The sequence below is a fragment of the Lepisosteus oculatus genome, chromosome 13 (genome assembly GCF_040954835.1).
Source record: "Lepisosteus oculatus isolate fLepOcu1 chromosome 13, fLepOcu1.hap2, whole genome shotgun sequence".
In the NCBI taxonomy this organism is placed as follows: domain Eukaryota; kingdom Metazoa; phylum Chordata; class Actinopteri; order Semionotiformes; family Lepisosteidae; genus Lepisosteus; species Lepisosteus oculatus.
In genome coordinates, this window is record NC_090708.1 from 37,119,490 (window position 1) to 37,141,060 (window position 21,571).

A 21,571-nucleotide genomic window follows, 5' to 3' on the forward strand; every position below is an offset into this window, starting at 1 on the left:
CCCGGGTCAGAGGAATTCAGGAACTCACGTTTACTCCATCATCTTGGGCGATTCTCGCAGGGAGCAGAGACTTCCTAATCGGTCAGAGAGAGTCGGGACTTTTAAACAAAAGAGGAGTCCTTACCTGTTAGTAATGTGCGCTCTGACCGTCTCTCCTGCTGATGGGAAGTTCTGCGCCTTCTGGAGCATCCGCCGACTACGCCAAATTTGTTGTAACAGAAGGAATAAGGTTCTTGATCCTGAGATGAAGTAAAACAGATGAGTTTATTGCATGCAAGGAACAATAAAGCCGAAGTCTTGTTTCCCGCAAGAAATAACAAAACTGAAGTATTGTTCCCCGTACCGGTACAAACTTTCGGGTTATATAGTATCTTTTTCTCCGTTTCTGACGTCACTCTGTCTGATGGTAAAGAGGGGGGTTCATGGTATTTGGCCAGTTTATGAGGTCCTGGCCAAATGGTCAGTTTAAGATTACACCCAGGGGGGTTCCTAGCTTGCATCTGCAATCCTTATCAGTTAACCCCCTTTCCTGCCACAAACCTCAGCTTGTGACTTAGAAGTCTAAGCCTCATACAGAAAGGATTAAATTCAAACCCCCGTCTTCACATCTTTCTTCACTATTAACTAGTACACCATGTCCTAAGGAGGAACATGAATGTTTCTATTGTCACAAGATGGGGACTCATCTGGGATCTGAGCCGGGGACCTCTCGCACCCCAGGTGAGAATCATATCCTTAGACTTACTTTTTTGTGTAGTAGAAAATGACAAAGTACAATTTGTGTTTGTTATTTGTCACAAGGTTAGATTTACAGTATTATGTTTGGAAGTCGCTAACGGTAACTCTGTTTTCCCAGCAAGTGAATGTTTAGTACTTTGATATTTTGATTTTTTCTGCCCAATCTAACAGGCACCCTGATAAACTACTGTATATTTCAAGACATATCTGTTATCATAGGTGATCTATTTCCACAATTGTTCATTGATCACATTTAAATTCATATGGAAAATATTAATAGCCAACCTAATAGTATGTCTCAGCTAGGAAATTTAAGAAATTCTTTACATACAGTGCTGTGAAAAAGTAATCATACCCCATAAAAAGGTGTGTGTTTTTCAACATGTTTGCATGCATGGATATTTGATCTTCATTTAAAAAAATATTAATTGCTAAAGTTTATCTAATTTAACAAATAACAATGAAAATTATTCTTTGCAATCAGTTATGCAACAAAACAACAGTCAGAAATGCAATTGTGTGCTGTGGAAAAAATAAGTACACCCCCTAGCTTCAATAGGCTGGTGTTGCCCCCTTTGGCAGAAATCACTTCAGGTGTTTCTTGTAATTTTCTATCGGTTGCCTACATCAACGTAGAGAAATTTCTGCCCACTCCTCCTTACAGAACTCCTTCAACAGTGTGATGTATGAGGGCTTTCTTGCATGTACTTCCCGCTTGAAGTCCCCCCCCCCCCACAGCATTTCTATGGGGTGAAGATCTGGGCTTTGACTTGGCCATTCCATAACCCTCTACTTTTTCTTTTTGTGCCTTTCTTTTGTGGATTTGCTTGAGTGTTTATGGGTTATTGTCTTGTTGCAAGGTCCACTTATGGTTCAGCAATCAGCTTTTAGACAGATGGCCTCACATTCTCCTCAAGTACTCCCTGGTACAACCATCATAGAGTCATGGTTGACTCTATGATGGCACACTGGCCAGGCCCTGAGGCAGAAAAGCAGCCCCAAACCATAATGCTTCCACCACCAGTTGGTACGAGGTATGAGGTTCCTTTGGTCAAAGGCAGTTGTTCACAAATATGATGTCTATTTGTGAGCACATTGTTCCAATAGTCCTGATCTTCACCTAGGTGTTGTCTGGCAAACTTCAATCGTTCCTTCCTGACCTCGCATGTAGGGAAAAGTTGTGCAGTCTCTTTCAGATGATTGACTCATGCACTTTGACATTGACTGAGGCAAGACTTGCCTGTAAATCCATTGATGTTATCCTGGGGTTCTTGGAGACTTCCCGCAGCATGTTTCAGTCGGCTCTTGGGCTAAATTTGGTGGAAAGACCTGGCCTTGATAGATTGCCAGTGGTTTGAAATTTTCACCATTTGTAGATGATCTTTCAGACAGTGAAGTGATTGACTACAAATTGATTGGAAATGGCTTTAAAACCTTTCCCAGACTCATAGGCATCAACAATCTTTCTTCTGAGGGGCCTTAGAGAGCTCTTTTGATCTTGGCATGATGTAGCCACACACCTCAATTGCTAAGATGAAATCAGACCACAGGTGTCCAATGTTTATAGAAGGCAGTGTCCTCCATTTTACTCTCTAATGATATTCTAATAATATACACCTGTTTTGGTGCACCTGATTCTAATTTTAGGCATTTGATGCAATGATAAAGGTAGGGGTGTACTAACTTTTCCCCGCACAAGGAAAATGCATTTCTGTTGATTTAAATAGTACAAATGAGTGCAAAATATAATTTTTCAATGTTATGTTTTAAAATTAGATTACCCTTATCTATCAATATCGTTTAAATTACGATCAAATATACTTTTGTCCAAAAATGTAAAAAAAAGACAAACCTTTTCATTGGGTGTACTTACTTTTTCACACCACTGTATATTATATATCAACATGGTATATATATATAATGATATATTGTAGATTCTGCACCTATTGAAACACAGTAAGCCTGAAAGAAAACCTGAAACAGATGTCCAGAATTAAAATGAATTGAAATCATTTACTGAAACCATGACAATTTTGAGAAATTCTTTTTGTAGATTTTGCTTATATAAATACCTTGATCAATTTTTAATAGCAAAGTAAAATAACTTTGTTGATGTATTTAGGTATGAGGCATACATACTGTATTTTAAAATATAATATAAACATATGTGTACAGTATGTATTTCCAAATTATATACAAAGTGAGAAGTAGGAGCACCTTCTTATGCCAAGTGCAAACTGTACAAGATCTATGTGATGATGCACAGTACTTAATAATGAACTGGTAAATTCTGTCACGTACTGAAACTTAATATTTTAGAAAATTCCCCAATAAATAAGACATTACAAGAGTCTAATCTGCTATTCAAATACTGCTAGTTACTGCTAGTCTAAAACACGCTATTCAAATAAGTTAGTACAGCATTACTAGGGTTTCTGACAAAAAATAGACATTCACAATGTCTTTCAATAGCTTCTTCTTCTTCTTTTCTTCTTCTTCTTTTTCACAGCCTTAGTCCCAGACTGTCCTGGGGTCAGCTGCTTTGGTTGCTCTTCTCCATTTGTCTCTGTCGAGCACATCTTCCTCCCTCACTTCACATACCTCCATATCTTTTCTCACACAATCTATCCATCTCTTTCTAGGCCTGCCTCTTCCTCTGTTACCTTCCACCTCAAATTCCATTACCCTCTTTGTTACTTCCTCAACGTCCCTCCTCATGATATGTCCATACCACCGTAACCTCGCTTCTCGCATCTTCTCAACCACATCCACCACCCTACATCGTCTACGGATTTCTTCATTTCTGATCTTATCCTTCATTGAAATCTGCAGAATCCATCTCAACATCCTCATTTCAGTTCTTCTCATCAAGTTCTCTTCCCTCTTTCCAACTGCCAAGCATTCAGCTCCATATAGTAATACAGGTCTAATCACAGTCTTGTACATTTTGCACTTTAACTTTCTGGGAATTTTCCTGTCACAGATTATTCCAGTTATTTCTCTCCACTTGTTCCATCCAGCTTTCACTCTTTGTTTTACTGCCTCCAGTGTTTCTCCTCCCTTTACCAGTTTTGATCCAAGGTATTTAAAGTCATCAACTTGTTTCAGTTTTCCTCCATTTGTCTCCTCAACATTGGTCATAGTATCTCCTCTTCTCTCCATTACCATTATTTCAGATTTTTCTGCATTCATTTTCAGTCCACCCTTTTCCAGACTCCTCTGCCATTTGAACACTTTCTCCTGTAGTTCTACTTCTGAGTCTGCCATCAGTGCCACATCATCAGCAAAGATGAGTTCCCAAGGCACTTCTGTTCTTACCTCCTCTGTCAGTGTGTCAATAATGTTTATGAAAAGGAAAGGACTTAGTGCTGATCCTTGGTGTACTCCAACTGTGATTTCAAACTCTTTTGTCTCTCCCTGTTGTGTTATCATCTTTGTAGTTGTATCTCTATAGGTTGCTTGAACTAACTTCACCATGCTTTCTGGTACTCCTTTCTTCCTCAAGCACCAATACACCACCTCTCTGGGCACACGGTCATATGCCTTCTCCAAGTCCAGAAAGGCCACATACAGCTTTTTCCCTTTCTCTAGTGTCTTCTCCTGTAACTGTCTCATCACAAAAATGGCATCTGTTGTGCTTTTCCCCGCTGAGAATCCAAATTGTGAGTTGTGGATCCTGATTATCTTCCTGAGTCTCTTGTCCAGAATTTTTTCCAGGATTTTCAATCCATGTTCCAGAAGTTTTATTCCTCTATAGTTTTTACACTCCATTGGGTCTCCTTTCTCCTTGTAGATGGTAACCATACTGCTTTTTGTCCATTCTTCTGGAATTCTCTCTTCCTTTGCAATATTGTTTAGCAATCTCGTCAGCCACTGAATCCCCTCTTCATCGAGGTTCTTAAAGTGTTCTGCTGCTATTCCTGATGGTCCAGTTGCTTTGCCCAATGTCTTTCAATAGCAGAAACATAAAATATGGAATTAAAACACTTCCATGTGCAAGAAAAATTTAGAGAATGAGCAAAGAATTAAAGATCAAATGTTTGTTTCCTATAGGTACAGTTGAATTCTAAAACCTATTATGACTTGCTACATAATTTATCTGATGAAGAAAAAAAGAGAACATCTGGTTTAAATATATTAAAAATATATTTAGATGTTTTCTTTTTTCTCAAAAGATGTTAGAACCTGAATGTAAAAAAAAATACATTTAAAAAAACAATAGGCACCATGAGATTTGAATTAATAATTGAAAAAAGTTTGTGTAATGTCATGCATCATGCATTTACCCACAGGGAAAAAGAAGATATCAGAGATTAATTAAAATCTTACACAAATTTTAAAGTGTCCTTTAAATTTCACAGGAACTTATTTATGGTCACAAACATTTCAATATCTTACTTGATCACATTCCTGAGACCCAGAGGATTTCAGATTATGTTTAACAACAAGTGGACTATTAAATAAAATCTAATGTGTAAGCATTATATTGCACAAAGAATAAAGCATACTCTTCTCTAATTAAATATGTTGAGCAATTAAAGGCATCAGGAAGTCTGCCACGTTATCATATATATATATATGTTGTCTGGTAATGGGTTCTTACCCACTGGAACTGAAAGATTCTGAATTTTAATTGACATGCATGTCCCACATAGTCTAGTAGCCATATCACCCTGCAACTCACAACTGGCAAACCATTGAAGCTAACCATTGAGGGATGTGGGGAGACCTCCTGGGAAGAACTAAAAAACTGCTGCTGCAAGTAGTGTTAGTGGGGCCAGAAGGGGGTACTCACCCTGTAGTCAGTGTGGTTCCTTATGTCCCAGTATAGTGATGTGGGCACTATTCTATAAAAAAAAAACCACCGTTCTTTGGATGAGATGTAAAACTGAGGTCCTGACTCTCTATGGTAATTAAAAAGGCCAGGACATTTCTCAGAAAGAGAAAGGGTTTTATCCCAGTGTCGTGTCCAAAATTTCCCATTGGCCTTTATCAATTATGGCCTCCTTATAAGCCCCTATCTTGTAACAAGCTGCAAGAATGGGGCTGATCTGGTCAATGGATCCTGTGCAGGACTCGGGAGACTGAGAAAGACACAAAGCCGAATAGGCAAAAACTAGGCGAAACGAAAACCAGGAAGCAGGAGAGGAGGTCTGAACACGTAGAGCCAGAGAGGAAGCAACAATCCAAAACACTAGGCGAAGTGAAATCCAGGAAGCAGGCGAGTAGGTCGGAACACGGAAGTACAACGAGAAAGCAACAATCCAAAACACTAGGCGAAATCGAAAAACGAGAAACAAGCAAGGAGATCAGGAACCTGTGAAAAACCGTGCACTAGGGAGCTCGAGAAGAATCCGCAATAGTGAGCGAGGAAATGAGGAAAAGGGAGAACTAAAGTAGGGACGGGAGAGAACGGTGATAGGCTTGTTACTTGCGGCGTGAGCGTTTGTTACAGGGTGTGCGCGTGGGAATGCAAGAAGGAACAGCGGTGTGAAGAACCCTATGCAGGTCAGGTTGCAAACGAGTATATTAGGACAAGGCGAAGTATGCAGACAGTGTCATTATCAAGGAGGCTGTTAAGAGGGTGTGAACAAATCCAAAGAATCAGACAAAGACAGAGTCGGGTAGGCAATCAGTGTTGTTTCCTGGTGGTTTGGGGAAAAAAGGGATTGCAAAGGTTTCAAGGGTGATGATCTTAGGAAAACAGTAGACTGTTTAATACCAAGCCATAAAGTGAAGGTTGAGGAGGTTTAAATAGCAGGAGCGGTGAGAAACAAGAGATGTGATAGGATGATTAGCTTGTGGGTTGTCGTTTTCAAGAATTGGATCGGGCTGGTGTCTGACAGGGGTTGTGGTAATGCACTAGCGTTGATCCAAATTATGCGGCTGATTATGTGAGAGAGTGACACATCTGTGAACTGCCTTAACCGCTCTGTTCTCCTCCCTACTGATAGCTGTGTGGTGAGCCTACTGGCGCACTATGATGCTGTTGCATCATCCAGGTCTGTGCTGCACCCTGGTGGTGGTGGAGGGAAGTCCCCATTACTTGTAAAGTGCTTTGAGTGGAGTGTCTAGACAGGCACTACATACAGTGCCTTGCGAAAGTATTCGGCCCCCTTGAACTTTTCAACCTTTTGCCACATTTCAGGCTTCAAACATAAAGATATAAATTTTTTATTTTATGTGAAGAATCACCAACAAGTGGGACACAATTGTGAAGTGGAACGAAATCTATTGGATTTTTGAAACTTTTTTAACTAATAAAAAAATGAAAAGTGGGGCGTGCAAAATTATTCGGCCCCTTTCTTTCAGTGCAGCAAACTCACTCCAGAAGTTCAGCGAGGATCTCTGAATGATCCAATGTTGTCCTAAATGACTGATGGTGATAAATAGAATCCACCTGTGTGTAATCAAGTCTCTGTATAAATGCACCTGCTCTGTGATAGTCTCAAGGTTCTGTTGAAAGCGCAGAGAGCATCATGAAGACCAAGGAACACACCAGGCAGGTCCGTAATACTGTTGTGGAGAAGTTTAAAGCCGGATTTGGATACAAAAAGATTTCCCAAGCTTCAAACATCCCAAGGAGCACTGTGCAAGCGATCATCTTGAAATGGAAGGAGTATCAGACCACTGCAAATCTACCAAGACCTGGCCGTCCCTCTAAACTTTCAGCTCAGACAAGGAGAAGACTGATCAGAGATGCAGCCAAGAGGCCCATGATCACTCTGGATGAACTGCAGAGAACTACAGCTGAGGTGGGAGAGTCTGTCCATAGGACAACAATCAGTCTTACACTGCACAAATCTGGCCTTTATGGAAGAGTGGCAAGAAGAAAGCCATTTCTCAAAGATATCCATAAAAAGTCTCGTCTAAAGTTTGCCACAAGCCACCTGGGAGACACCCCAAACATGTGGAAGAAGGTGCTCTGGTCAGATGAAACCAAAATCGAACTTTTTGGCCACAATGCAAAACGATATGTTTGGCGTAAAAGCAACACAGCTCATCACCCTCAACACACCATCCCCACTGTCAAACATGGTGGTGGCAGCATCATGGTTTGGGCCTGCTTTTCTTCAGCAGGGACAGGGAAGATGGTTAAAATTGAGGGCAAGATGGATGCAGCCAAATACAGGACCATTCTGGATGAAAACCTGTTGGAGTCTGCAAAAGACCTGAAACTGGGATGGAGATTTATCTTCCAACAAGACAATGATCCCAAACATACAGCAAAATCTACAAAGGAATGGTTCACAAATAAACGTATCCAGGTGTTTGAATGGCCAAGTCAAAGTCAAGACCTGAATCCAATCGAGAATCTGTGGAAAGAGCTGAAAACTGCTGTTCACAAACGCTCTCCATCCAACCTCACTGAGCTCGAGCTGTTTTGCAAGGAAGAATGGGCAAGAATTTCAGTCTCTCGATGTGCAAAACTGATAGAGACATACCCCAAGCGACTTGCAGCTGTAATCGCAGCAAAAGGTGGCTCTACAAAGTATTAACGCAAGGGGGCCGAATAATTTTGCACGCCCCACTTTTCATTTTTTTATTAGTTAAAAAAGTTTCAAAAATCCAATAGATTTCGTTCCACTTCACAATTGTGTCCCACTTGTTGGTGATTCTTCACATAAAATAAAAAATTTATATCTTTATGTTTGAAGCCTGAAATGTGGCAAAAGGTTGAAAAGTTCAAGGGGGCCGAATACTTTCGCAAGGCACTGTAGTATGTCATTGTTGCAGTCAGTTTTTGTTTAAAGCGTGATAACTTATAAGTAGTAAAAAAGCAATAGATAACACTAAAACTGGACCAGTAGGTGAGTTGGTGTTCTCTTTATTCAAGATTTTTCAAACTACTTCTAGATGAGATGTTAAATTTAGGGCCTTTCCTGCATGGTCATTGAAGATCTTGCCTACCTAAATTTAACCCTTGATTCAACTGGTGAAATAATTTGCTACTTCTATATCTGATCTACTTAAACCATCTGTTGTGTGCCAGTGAGATGGATGGGTATTTACATTATAAATAAAGTGGGGCTTCTTCTATATGGAAAGTACTTTTGGTTCTTTCAGGAATATATTGTAATGCCCTCACCCGGTGGTGAGGAGGAAGCGCGCCTAGGCAATCATGGTACCACGAAGCAGGCTGGGAGTTGTAGCCGGGGGGGAGTCTGAGGGTCAGCACGATGACCAGCAGCTGACCCTGCATATATAAACAGTGTTATAGTAGTTGTAGTGTCTTGTAGCTTCATAAGTGTATAGCCTATGGTTAACGAATGACCACCCTAACCTTGTGTACGTATTCCAGTTGGTTTCCTCATGTGTGTGTATAGTCTGTGTTTGGTTTTTGTGTGGTTTCAATAGGAGAATAAAGCAGTTGCTTGGTTTACTATCTCGTCTCCACTTGTCCTTTGTCTTGTGGGAACTTGAAAACACTACAATATTCAGGAAAAGTACTATATGAATGCATGGAATTATCATTATTAGGTACTACCTAGGTGTGGAAAGATGGCAGCTGTGTGTCTTTTTTACAGTGCTATTAATTGCTATGAAGTTTATTACAGTTCAGTGGTTGAAAGACTTTGTTAACAGAGGATCAGCGAGGTTAAGAGAGACAATAAACACCCATCCATCCACGAACATGCACACACTTACACCAGGGCCATTTTTCACAGAAGCTAATTAACCATCTTGTATGTCTTTGGACTATGGGAGGAAACTGAAGCACCTGGAGGAAATCCATGTGAACAAAGGGAGAATATAGAAACTCCATTCTGGCTATTCTGGCATTCTCTCTATGGCAATAATGCTTACCACTGTGCCACTGTTTTACCTAATGATAAATAAGTTGTTAAAAGAATAGTCTGTGATGGTTTACATAAATAATAACTTTTGCATTATTTTAGCTTTTTTAAGTTTTAATGTCTTTAAAAAGTTTTCCATGCATCAATATGGTAATATGACCAATTACCATTTTAAAGAATAAATTACTGGTCAGAACTAAAATGAGTAAAATGACTAAATTTACGTTCCTTTGATTGATCATACTAGTGTCAGTATCAGATCTGGTAGGAAACACCATAGTAGTGTATTATCATAATTGCACTCTATATTTTTAGTGTAAATGTTGTGTTTCATCACGATGATCTCATTGTACTGTTGAAATATTCTCCAAAACATGCATTATGTGGCCATTTTTGAGAGCCCACACCACCACAATTATTTTAAGGCACGAGGCAACTGGCAAGGTTCAAATTCAAAGCCTCTGCAACCCCTGGTTTCTCAAATAGGATGTCCTATAATCCAGATGACTAATGACAGAACCCAGGGAGGAAGGAGTAACCATACCTTAGACCAGTGGTTCTCAAACTGTGGTACGCGTACCAGCAGTGGTACGTGGAGCGCTGCCAGCTGGTACGCCATATGATCCATAGAACTTTGTTGTGTGCGCTGAAAAATCGGGACTGTTTTCATATTTTCTATTTGAATACGAGTCGAATACGCAGCCTACGTACTGCGATACAGTGAGCGCTAATACTTCAGTGGACACAAGAGATACTCTGTAATTCTATACCACTCTATAGGAATGCGTGTTACGGACGAAGTGACCAATTGTATTAAAAAAAAAACTATCTCCAGCAAATAGGGAGGTAGGAGAATTTGCGTGATTTTGGAACAATGCCAATGTTTTAAACACAGGAATGCATAGAAATACGTGCTACTAAGCCTTGTAATCTTGTGAGCACAGGAAAGCGTGATAGATAACAGAAAAATATTTAAGAACTGTTCTAAGTTAATTTGATAAAAAATACATAGAGCATCTCGCATTTTGCTCCCATGCGCATGAAATAAAAACTTAAAATAAATACGGAAATAAAAACGGAAACGGGGAAAAATGCAAGCTTGCGGATTGCTAAAGCAGGTAAGGTCCACACTATTTTTGAAGAACCTTATTTACCGTTGGCAAAAGAGCTGACATGTATTATGTGTGGAGAAAAAGCTGCTAAACAGCTCGACCTGTTGCCCCCCTGAAAGACACGGTCATTCATAGAATTATTGAAATGATATCAAAAGTACGCTGATAGAGTGCGTTAAGATGAGCAGATGTTTTTCATTGCAATTAGCTGAGTCTGTAGTCAATTTGGACAATTCACTCGTTTATGTTATATACAAGATTGAGGGTACGTGCCATGAGGACTTTCTGTTATGTAAGCCGCTACCAACAGGAACTACAGGAGAGCACATATTTGAATTAATTTATTGAAGAGAATGGCATCAACTGGATAAAATGTGTCGGAGTTTGTACAGATGGTGCTAGAGCGATGACAAGCCGACATAGCAGTGTGGTTGCACAAATTAAAGAGGTTGCTCCAGAAATTAATGGACGCATTGCAATATTCACCGTGAGAGCTTTGCATCAAGAAAATGCCTGACGATTTAAAATCTGTTAGACTCTGTTGTGAATTGTATCAAGGCTTGAAAAATGAATTCACATCTGCTTTGCTCGGCTAAACAGGCTCACCCCTCTCACTGAAATGGTGCTTTTTTATTATTTTTATTTGTTGTTACTGTTTTTTTCTGTAAAACGCTTTGAGAAGCCACATTTAAAGGCGCTATATCAAAGTTTATTACTATAATATTTATTATATGTATGTGTGAGTGTGTTCACGCACACTTATGTTGGTCATTGAGAATTTCTGGGGTTCCTATGAGATGATGACTTGTAGGTGGTACTTGGATGCTTTGTTTGGATTAGGAGTGGTACTTGGTCCAAAAAGTTTGAGAACCACTGCCTTAGACTCTTGAGCTCAACAGCAATCTCAGTGGAGTTTTTCACTAAATTAGATAATTGGGGTCCATTTTACTAAATTCTTTTAAAGCGATAGATAGTTGCATGATTTTGAAATATTATATTTTCATATGGTTTAACCAGGCCTGCTAAATATGTTTTAACTTTTGCATTTTAACAATATAATATACCAATTTTGACAGTTAATTTTAGGCTTTGTGTTACAGTTGTTAGTTTTTAGTTTCACATGCACAAGAAATTAATACAGATGGAAGGGTTCAAACAAATATTCAACTTGTAAATATGAGAGAGAGAAACTTGGAATTGATAAGAGTTTGTGTTGACGATTAATGTACCACTCTTATCTGTGACAGTATTATTTTAAATTCTGCAAACTTATAGATGAGTAAATAAAGGTACTGCAAGTTAGGCTTGCACACAATCTTTAATTTAAAGTCTTTGTAACAGGAAAAAAGAAAACTGTGTTGATTGACACTTAGCAGTTAATCCCACTTCAAAAGTGCCTGGAGAGTAGCTCTTAAGGGAAGAAATAACACAAAAGCCTTGCCTAGCGACTTGTGAGCAAGTGCAGTGACCGAGAAGCTCTGATGATTCCTTTCAAACGGCAGCTGTATCTGTCTTCTTCTCTGACCTGTTGCCTCCTATGGTCAATTTCTAACCCCTTTCACTTTTAACTCAGTGCTTTAACTTTTTCTTGTCAGTGTGATAAAAAAGAAGCCTGGCCTTTGTTGTCTGTTTCAGACAACTTCAAGAGGCAGATGCAACAATTACCTTTCAAAAAAGTAGTGGGTGATCTAACTTTTGTAGAAATCGCCTCTAATCTATCCATAGAGAGTCTTTATTGCTAGCACTCAGGGTTGAAACAGTTCGTATTTTAGTGCTGAAAGTACTCTCAAGACATATGTTATTATGTGTCTGGTAGAAATACAAAGAGAGGATTAGAAAATGCATTAGGAAACATGAAACATTTGTGTCAGGTTTAAATTATGTTTTTAAATGGCTTCCAACTATGGATGCATGTTCGCATGTCTAAATGCTAAATTTAAACATTGCGAGAGCTTTTAATGTGTTTAAATTACAGGAATTGTTTTTAGTATATATTTTAAACTAAACATATCTGCAACTTACAAAATACAGACCTACATATTTCATGTGTAATCTTGATTTGGTATGCAGATGAATTTAAAATCCTGTTGTTAGAAATACTGTAAATGTGTAAATTACTGATGGTAACATTTCCATGATGACTTTAGTATGTCAATAAATTTAAATCAGTAACAAAAAAAGGATACAGAAAGGAGAAAAAACACAGAATATTTGTACACTGGGCAAAAGCAAAATTCTGTATTTTCAAGAGAACAGTGACATCAGAAACAACCACAAAGGTAAAACTAAAATTTAATTTACAAGTGTATTTCAGATTAGAGGAACATGAAGAAATTAACATAGTTTTCGACATTTTGGGGGGTTTAAGGTTTGTCATTGGTTGATGAATTGCTTATAAATTAGTACTTCTCATCTAGCTGTCTGTTTCTTAAATCTTGAGTTTAGTATTTGTGGTTGTATTTCAGAATACTTCAAAACCTTCAATTAATATTGAGAAATTATGTTTTTACCAAGATTGCAGTAAAAACATTTTTTTCTTATTTCTTAATGTATTATATGATGATTGATTGAAAATGTCCTTCAATATTATAGTACAAATCTGTTGTTCCACCCTGTTTGACATCTTCTATTGCAGGAAACGCACATTGCCTTTCATTGGGGATGACTTTACTGAACCATTCAATACCTTTTGTTTTTAGTTTTTTGTATGTTTAGCTCATTCATTTTTAAAAATGAAAGACCAATTCCTCTCTACGTAGTCCATGCCTAATTATCCTAGAATCAACTGAAACAATAGTGATGATGTTTTAACACTATGGTTTTAAAATAAAAATTGAATGTTATTAAATTATTTTTCCCTATAAACATTTGTGGCAAAATCTAGATCATGTAGGAATTCAAAATCTGTCTGAAAAGTGGGTGGTCTGCAATCACCATGCATACCCTAAATGATGAGGAATGGATCCTGGTGTCAAAGAACAGATTGAAAATCACAAATCAATATCACTCTGGGAGTGAAGACATAAATGTACCCCCCAACCCCCTCCTGTGGGCCACATGAGTAGAACAGAGATTTTATTGTCAGTTTCAAATAATTTAGGATTTCCTGGATATTAGATTTTTCTGGCTTTGCTGCAGTTTTGTAACAGCCGGTTTGGAATGCAAATCTTTAATTGAAAAAAAATTACAGTTGGGCAACGATAAGTTGCTAATACTTCAGTCCTTAATGTAGTCTTCAGCATTTAAAATAATTTTGAATAACAGGCTAATCTTTCACTTTCATCTTTTAATCCAATAGAAATATTTTGCTCTATTTTAAGAATGTTTTGCCCACAAATACTACTTGCTTGTTAACTCTGCATACAGATTACATGGGAACTTTAATGCGGTGAAACGTCTGTGGCACAACCTGCATTTATTCGCTCGGACATCGCATTATATTACCTTGTCAGTGGACAAGTGAACAGAAAGGGGTAGCTTATCGTCACAATTCATGTGAACTCTTGCTCTCACCCATGGTGAGACCAAGGGTTTCGCAACAACAAGATGACTGACAGTACTTTCACAAAGTTCCCATTTTATGTTTAATTTGGTTTTTGTATTTTTTTCTATAACATCAATTTCTTTTTTTACTTAGATTTAATTTTCTTCTTTTCCTGTATAAACTATAAAGATCCTATTTAAGATCCAGTTATCTGGCCACCATATGCAGAATATATTTTGCAGGCGCCTGTTTATAAATGCCTGAAGGTACCCCGTAATCTCCAGACACAAGCCACATCTCACATCCATGTGGGAGTACTGACTTGACGTTGGAGTTGAAGATCCGGATTTTGGTTCTTAAGTTGATTGGAGCACCATATATTCTGGAGATTTGTGAAGGAGCACCTATCTTTCATAATCCACGCGGTGACGTCCAACTAGGTTGCACCATCAGGTAAAATTTAACTAGCAAGATAGGTGAAGGCATCGACATTTTCAATCGGTTGGTCTGCCACAGTGAAAATAGTGGTATGACCAACATTAATCTTCATTGATTTTGTTTTCCCTACATTAATTTTCAGGCCTGCTGGTTTTGAGTAAGTATTAAGATTATTGAGCTTGTCCTGCATGTCACCGCGCATTCTGGAGAGCAGCACGATATCATTTGCATAATCCAAGTCATCGAGGTGTTCCATATGGATGAGACGCCATAAGATGCCTCTTCTTGGATTTCTGTCGAAGCAGGCTACCAGTATCACATCTATGACGATCAGAAAGAATAGCGGTCACAAAATACAACCTTGTCTCACTCCGGCAGTGATCTTAATTGGATTCGATAAGGCTCCGTCTTGCAAAACCGGAAATTGGAATGATGCATATTGTGCCTTAATTAGGTTGCATATTTTCTCTAGGACCCTTTTTCACTGGAAGGCTTCCCAGATTTTCTCGTGCCACAGCCGGTCTAACGCTTTCTCAAAATCAACTAGCACCAGGAAGAGAGATTCCTGGAATTCATTGATTTGCTCGATAATTATTAGAAGCATCATTATATGGTCTATAATATAATGCCTCTCCAGTTATCACAGGTGGATAGATCACCTTTCTTCAGAACTTTCACCAAGATGCTCTGCATCGAATCAGATGGAAAGGACTCAGTCTCCCTGATCCTCTGGAAGAGTTGATGCAGCATTGATGCTGAAAGCTCACCATCAGCTTGTCCGGGCACTTTTCCTGACTTCATGCTTCAAATAGCCACTCCAATTTCTCAGATCGCTGGGGGCTGAATTTTAATGCAGTTGATACATTGCACCCTAGGTGCCGGGTAACTAACACCCTGTTGATCATGTGGGAGAATTCTGAACAGTTGCTCGAAGTGCTTGAACCACCTCTTGAGCTGTTCCATGCGGTGGGTAATAAACTGTCTGCCTTGACAGCATTTGGTGTTGTCATAGAGCAGATGCAAATCTCCATTGGCAAAAGCTCTCTCAGCATCATCAGCGAAAGATTCTGTCCTCCTCTGTTTTTTTGCATCTACATAGGCGTTTCACTGATTTCTCCAGCTCAGACCATTCGTGCTGTGCTCTTGCTTTAGAAGCTCCTGTTCTGGTACAGGCAATCTTGGCCTTCGTTTCTCTCTGCTATTCCACTTTGCTCCAAAAACCAAAATTTAAAACTTGTCCCTTCTGACAACAATGTCTTTTGCCATGTTTTTGCAGGATTAGTTAGGTGCTTCAGCTCAAACTCAATACAGGATACCATGACATGATTTATCACTGACTTGTCCAAAGCTGCCTGTGATACATGCATGATGGGATTAGTCTTGTCTTGCTTGCTTGCATTGGCCTGACACTCTCTTTTTCTTTTTGTTCAACAGAGGTGTTTTCTCTGCAGAGAAAATCACAATAAATACAAATTACAATTTAAACAATAGCACTTAAAAACAAATTCATAAATTCAGAATATTAGCTAATGTAGCTAGAGTAATGTGTAAGGACTAGTTGCTACATAACATTGCCTTTCTGATGTATTTCCTGTAAAATTCTGATGTAATTCCTGTAAAAATGAAAGGCCATACCAGCTTCAGGGCAATGGGCCCTGAATTAATTGAACTTTTTTGTCAGAACTGCTTTTTCTTAAAAACATTTTTATGTTTGTAAGAAAAAAACATTTGGTTGCTAATTTGCTTCTGGAACTTAAAATGTGAGAGTTGTATATGACAAATGGGAATGTTTTCTTGTTTAGGGAATAGCTTTCTTCCAGCTTGTTTAGTACTCCCTTATATTTTTGATGTCTTAAAACATGAAATGACAGACACAAGTTCTGGCAGACTCTAGAGTCTCTCATGGCTCCAGTCACCATGTGTAGGTTGCCCACCATCTGCTACCTTGATGAGTACCAGTGATGTTGGTTTATGAGCACATATTTCTTTGTTTTGACTGCCTTTTCAGAATGCTTTTGATTCTGTAACAGGATGTGCACCATTAATGGCAAGACAAAAGCAGGAGCCATAGAGGAAAGCTGAGTCACCACAAAGTGTAAAAAGTTCTCATGGTAATCAGGCTTGACAGTATGTGAGTCTAACACCTTTCAAATAGATGAAGATGTTCCAGTAATTTTCAAATAAAGTCAGAATCAGATCAAAATCATTACTCAAAAAATACAATAGCAATATACAAAGGCATGTTTTCTTTGAATCAAAGAATGACATCAGTTATGACATTGGGCTTTTAATGTGATTAGCGGGTGATTCATTGTTTTGATTTTATTCAGGCCATAGCTTTAAATGATCACACTGGAACTATTGTAGTGTAGGAGATTGGGGTTGTAATTTGCTCAAGCAATCAGAAATTGGCAACAGAAAATTGCAAGAGTACTCGATAACTTTTAGGAATCAAACTTAATATACAGCCTCGCGTGCAGATTCTAACAATAGAATATACCGTTTATTGATAAAACCTAAACATGCATAGCAAACAATAATATAGTAGAATACAACCTGCTGTGTCTTAGGAAGCTCTGCCAAAGTAACATTTTGATGATTTAGAACTTTTGCACTCTTGTGGGCAATTTCATGTCATGTTTCTCTGTCATGAGTTCCCAGTTATTGTAACATTTTTAATTAGATGGTCAGGAACCATCCTTGGCAAGCTGCTGAGGAGGTGGCACAATACAAAATAAGCGACCAAAAAATTGTCCTGCTGTCACTCATGTAAAAAATTCACATAAGTGAAAGAGAAGCAGATACAAGATACTTTTCATGTTAATAAAGAGAGGATCAATAAACCTTAGGAAATGCAGAGCTGGAGATTTTTAAAATCATAAAAAATAGGTGCTTGAGTTGAACTGGATTGTTTTACTTCTTTAAAGATGAAATGTTAGTGTATTGTAAGATAGAAAATTGGTATCGAATACGCAGGCATGAACAGAGGATTTGAAAGGTGTAGCGGAACCTGTGAATTCAGAGTACCTAAAAAAGCAAAGGTAGGTCAACACAAAGAGATATTCTAACATCTTGTCAAAGAAAGGTAAATAGTAGCCTGATCTAATAGTGTACATGGATCACTGGAGACTTTTCATAAGCAGTCAGGTAGACTTTGACTGTAGATGACTGGATTTTAGGAGGTTCTTTGCAGTTACATATTAAGGGGTGTATGCTTAGGATATTGACAGATGGAAAGTCAGTGTGGTAGGAGAGATGAAATGACTGGAAAAAAAAACAAACAATTTCATGCAGACCAATAAGAACTGAGTGAGCAAGGTGTAAGTCCTGATAAAAAGGCATAATAGGCATCTGAATAAGAAGTTATTGGGCAAGGATATGGATTGGCATCTACAGCCAAAGTAATGAATTTCTGAAACTGAAAATGAGAGATCACATCAGGTGCAATATTTAAATAACTCATGACAGTTAATAATTGATTAATGGTGTAAAGCCATTTGAGACAAAAGAGGACTTCCATGATGAATTTAGAAGAAGACCTTCCTTTATTGGTAACGTGAAAGATGGTAAGGTTATCAGAATGAATGAGAATGTATTTCTGTTTTCAATTGTGGTACCAAAACAATGCAGCAATGACAATTGGGTATAATTCAAAAACAGTTGAAGGGGATGTAGAAGAAAACTCAGCGGGCCCGTTTTCTGCAAACTAGATCTTGATAATGAAGAGATTGGAGCCCTTTTGTGATGATAAAAAATACATCATAGAAGAAAGATAGCCTATTTAAATTTCCCAAGAATACATAACATAATCAAAGCCTTGCTTTCCATGTTACATTAACATGGAAAGCAAGTGGAAAGCAAGTGTTAGATGATGATGAAGAAAAGAAACAGAGGAAGCTAGATCTAAGAGATATAAAAAGAATGTTCGACCTTGAAGAGCATGGCATAATTAAGGTGACTCAAGAAGGGACAGAGGTTTTTTGTACAATTTGCATGACAAATAAGTAGACAGAAAAAAATATTTTCCTGTTTAAAAACTTGTAAACTTTTGTTTACTTTGAACTTGCAATATTTTCCAGTAAAAATACTTATCAATAAATCACAAGCATAAATAAAAAAATGTGATTTTATCATTTACAAAAGACACAATCTCCTGATGTTTCTGCATGAATTTTAAACTTACTAATTATATTGATTTGGTCATTTCTAGATAGCACTCTCACAAATGCTGTTTAACAGATGTACGAGTTTTCCAGTGCCACAGAAGTTTTTCTTTTAGTTTTGAATCAGATTTTGCAGGGAGAGGAGCATATCAGTGTTAAGCATAGTATAGTAAAAGTGCCCTTTTTATTTTCTAGTGATAAACAACACTTAATGTAGTCCTCTCAACATATTGAACACATTACATAAAGCACCGCTATGGCCACTCAAACCAATTAACATCTATACAACCCTCGACACCTGATGCCTACTGCCCCATTCTTTTCACTCTGTGACACTTGTCTGCAATCAGAAAACATTATTATGACCACTGCATAATACATGAAAACAGCATGCTATGTCCAACAGTTTAGGGCTCATGGTTTTTTACTTGGATCAATCTGTACTATGCCGGATTAACTTCAGTTCTACACACTTATCCTTAATGTTGTTTTGTCTTTTTATGAAGAATAAACAGAATGTTGTTTAATCTCATGCATTTTAGTTTAGTAGTCTTCTCCAAGCATTAGCTGCTGTATTAACTTTGGCAGGCAAAAAACATGAAAATAGTCAATCTTCCATGCTGTGTGTGTATAACCAACCTCCTCATATTTTATATTAATATTTTTTTCTTGTTCCTCACCTCTGCAGGCCACATTTGTATAACAATGTAATCAGTTCTTGAACAGTGACTCCTATCTTGGGCATAGAACTGCAGAGTCTTTAAAAGCAAAGTGTTGATTTGTGATGGTTGTGCAGGATCCTATGACAGGTTCTGTCAGTCACAGAGATAGACGTGATTCGAGTTGAGGAAAAAACCCACAAAAGCACTAGGCAGAAGAATATATTTTCAAAAAATCAAGTGAGGGTTAAACGCAGGAGAAAAACAATCAAAAGTCTGGAGCAAACAAAGTTCAGAACCAAACTTGCAGTGCAGAGCGGAGTGGGGAGGATGCTTAGGCTGAAGCAAGCTTCAAAACTAAGGAGTAACTTAAGGACACCCCAAAAATTAATTTTTCAGAAATGTTAATAATAAATGGAAAAATTTGGTGAAAAAAAGTTATCCATAAAATAATTATCTCCAGGTACATTTTTTGTTTAGAAGAAAAAATAAAAACTTGATCTCAAATAAAGTTTCAAAAAGATGTAACAGAAAGCAAGCCACAGCAGCAAACCACCAAATGCAATACAAACCACCCCTTTCTTGGTTTTAACCTTCTGGTCTGTAGGGAATTAGTGGCAAGTACTGTATATAAACACAGATCCTGTTTCGTCGAATTCCCTCGACTGACTGTCAATTAGGGTTTAAATCCCCCATTCCTATTAAGTGGAAGATGTTACTATGTTCTATAAAGGGGACAATAGATGCACTGAGTGTTACTTGTTTATCTAAGACTTACTTAAGTATTTCTCAGCACCTGTAAACCATAGTGTGAACACTACACTAGATCTGTCAAACTTTCTGGGAATGAGATGGGTCTGGCTCCGTTATGGTTTTAGTTTCCTGTTCTTGATTCCCTGCCCCGCCGGTTCCGACCCGGTTCTGGTTTTTAATTACTTTGGATGGATCCACTGGTCTTGGACTCTGCCTCCCGTATTGGATTTCCCTTTTGGATTTATGCTTGGATTGCTAGCCCCGGACTCACTTCCCCTGGACAACTGCCCACCTCGGACACGCCCCCCTGTCTCCTGACCCAATCCTGCATGATATTTTCCCTATTGTTTCTACACCTTCCGAATCGTGTCGTCCTCATAGGGCCCGGAAAGAACTGTTCGTGACAGTAACATCATAGCAAAAAATTAGAACACATACAACATTGTCCCCTGTCGTTTTTTTAAACAATGTCTACAGTGTTTTTTAGCACCTTATTTTTCCTAGGTGATGAAGCAGTCAGAAAAGAAGCTGGTTCCAAACTAAGAGGAAAGAAATGATCAGGCAGGAGGGCTCCTCGGTCCACTTAATAAAATGGATGTACAGTAGAGGGGTTCATACACTGCACATGAAACAACTGAAACATGTAAATGTTTGTAGTGATTGAGAATGTGGAGCTAAATTCCAAGCTAAATTTGTATTTATAATTCAGTTTAAACTCTGAATATATTTAATATGTTCAATTACATTAAAACATACACAGGTGGTTGAAGTGAAAAGTCAGTGATCAGCACATTCCTGTAGACTCTGGTTGTCTTCTCATTTCAATCTTCAAACTTGAACAGTGAAGGGTATCCCTTCTATCAAAAAAAATAAAGATGATGGCTTTGAGCTCAAATACTTTTCCATTTTGACAACACATAGATTCAAACATTCTAGTCCTGAAATGGGTACAGTGTATGCTTTTGTCCCTCCTTCCCAAATGTGAAGGAAAGCATATATTCTAATTCATATTAAAATCTTTTTTGAGAATACAAGCCCAGCATCATTTGTATGTCATTTCAAGTACTGGTATACAAATATTCTTGCTGCTCCTTGACTTACGATTTTCTCCCTGGGTGTCTAATATGGGTTCTATCTATGCTGTTATCTGATTTGCAGACAACAAAAGGCACCCAGGTACTATTTTAGATTTGGCTGAATTCCCAGCAACTACACTTAAGAGAATCACTAAAAAAGTCTTGCAAAATCTAAACACTTCCTGAAGGTTAATCCCTTTATGGGTCATATGATTCTTTTCACATTCCGTTTCCAGAGACTTTGTCTCTAACAATGGACCTCTGCTGTCTGGAAATCCTGTTTCTTTAGTGTGAACAATGAGGGGTATTTAGTGAAGCATGGCTGTGTGCTTATCACAATGTAGGCTAAC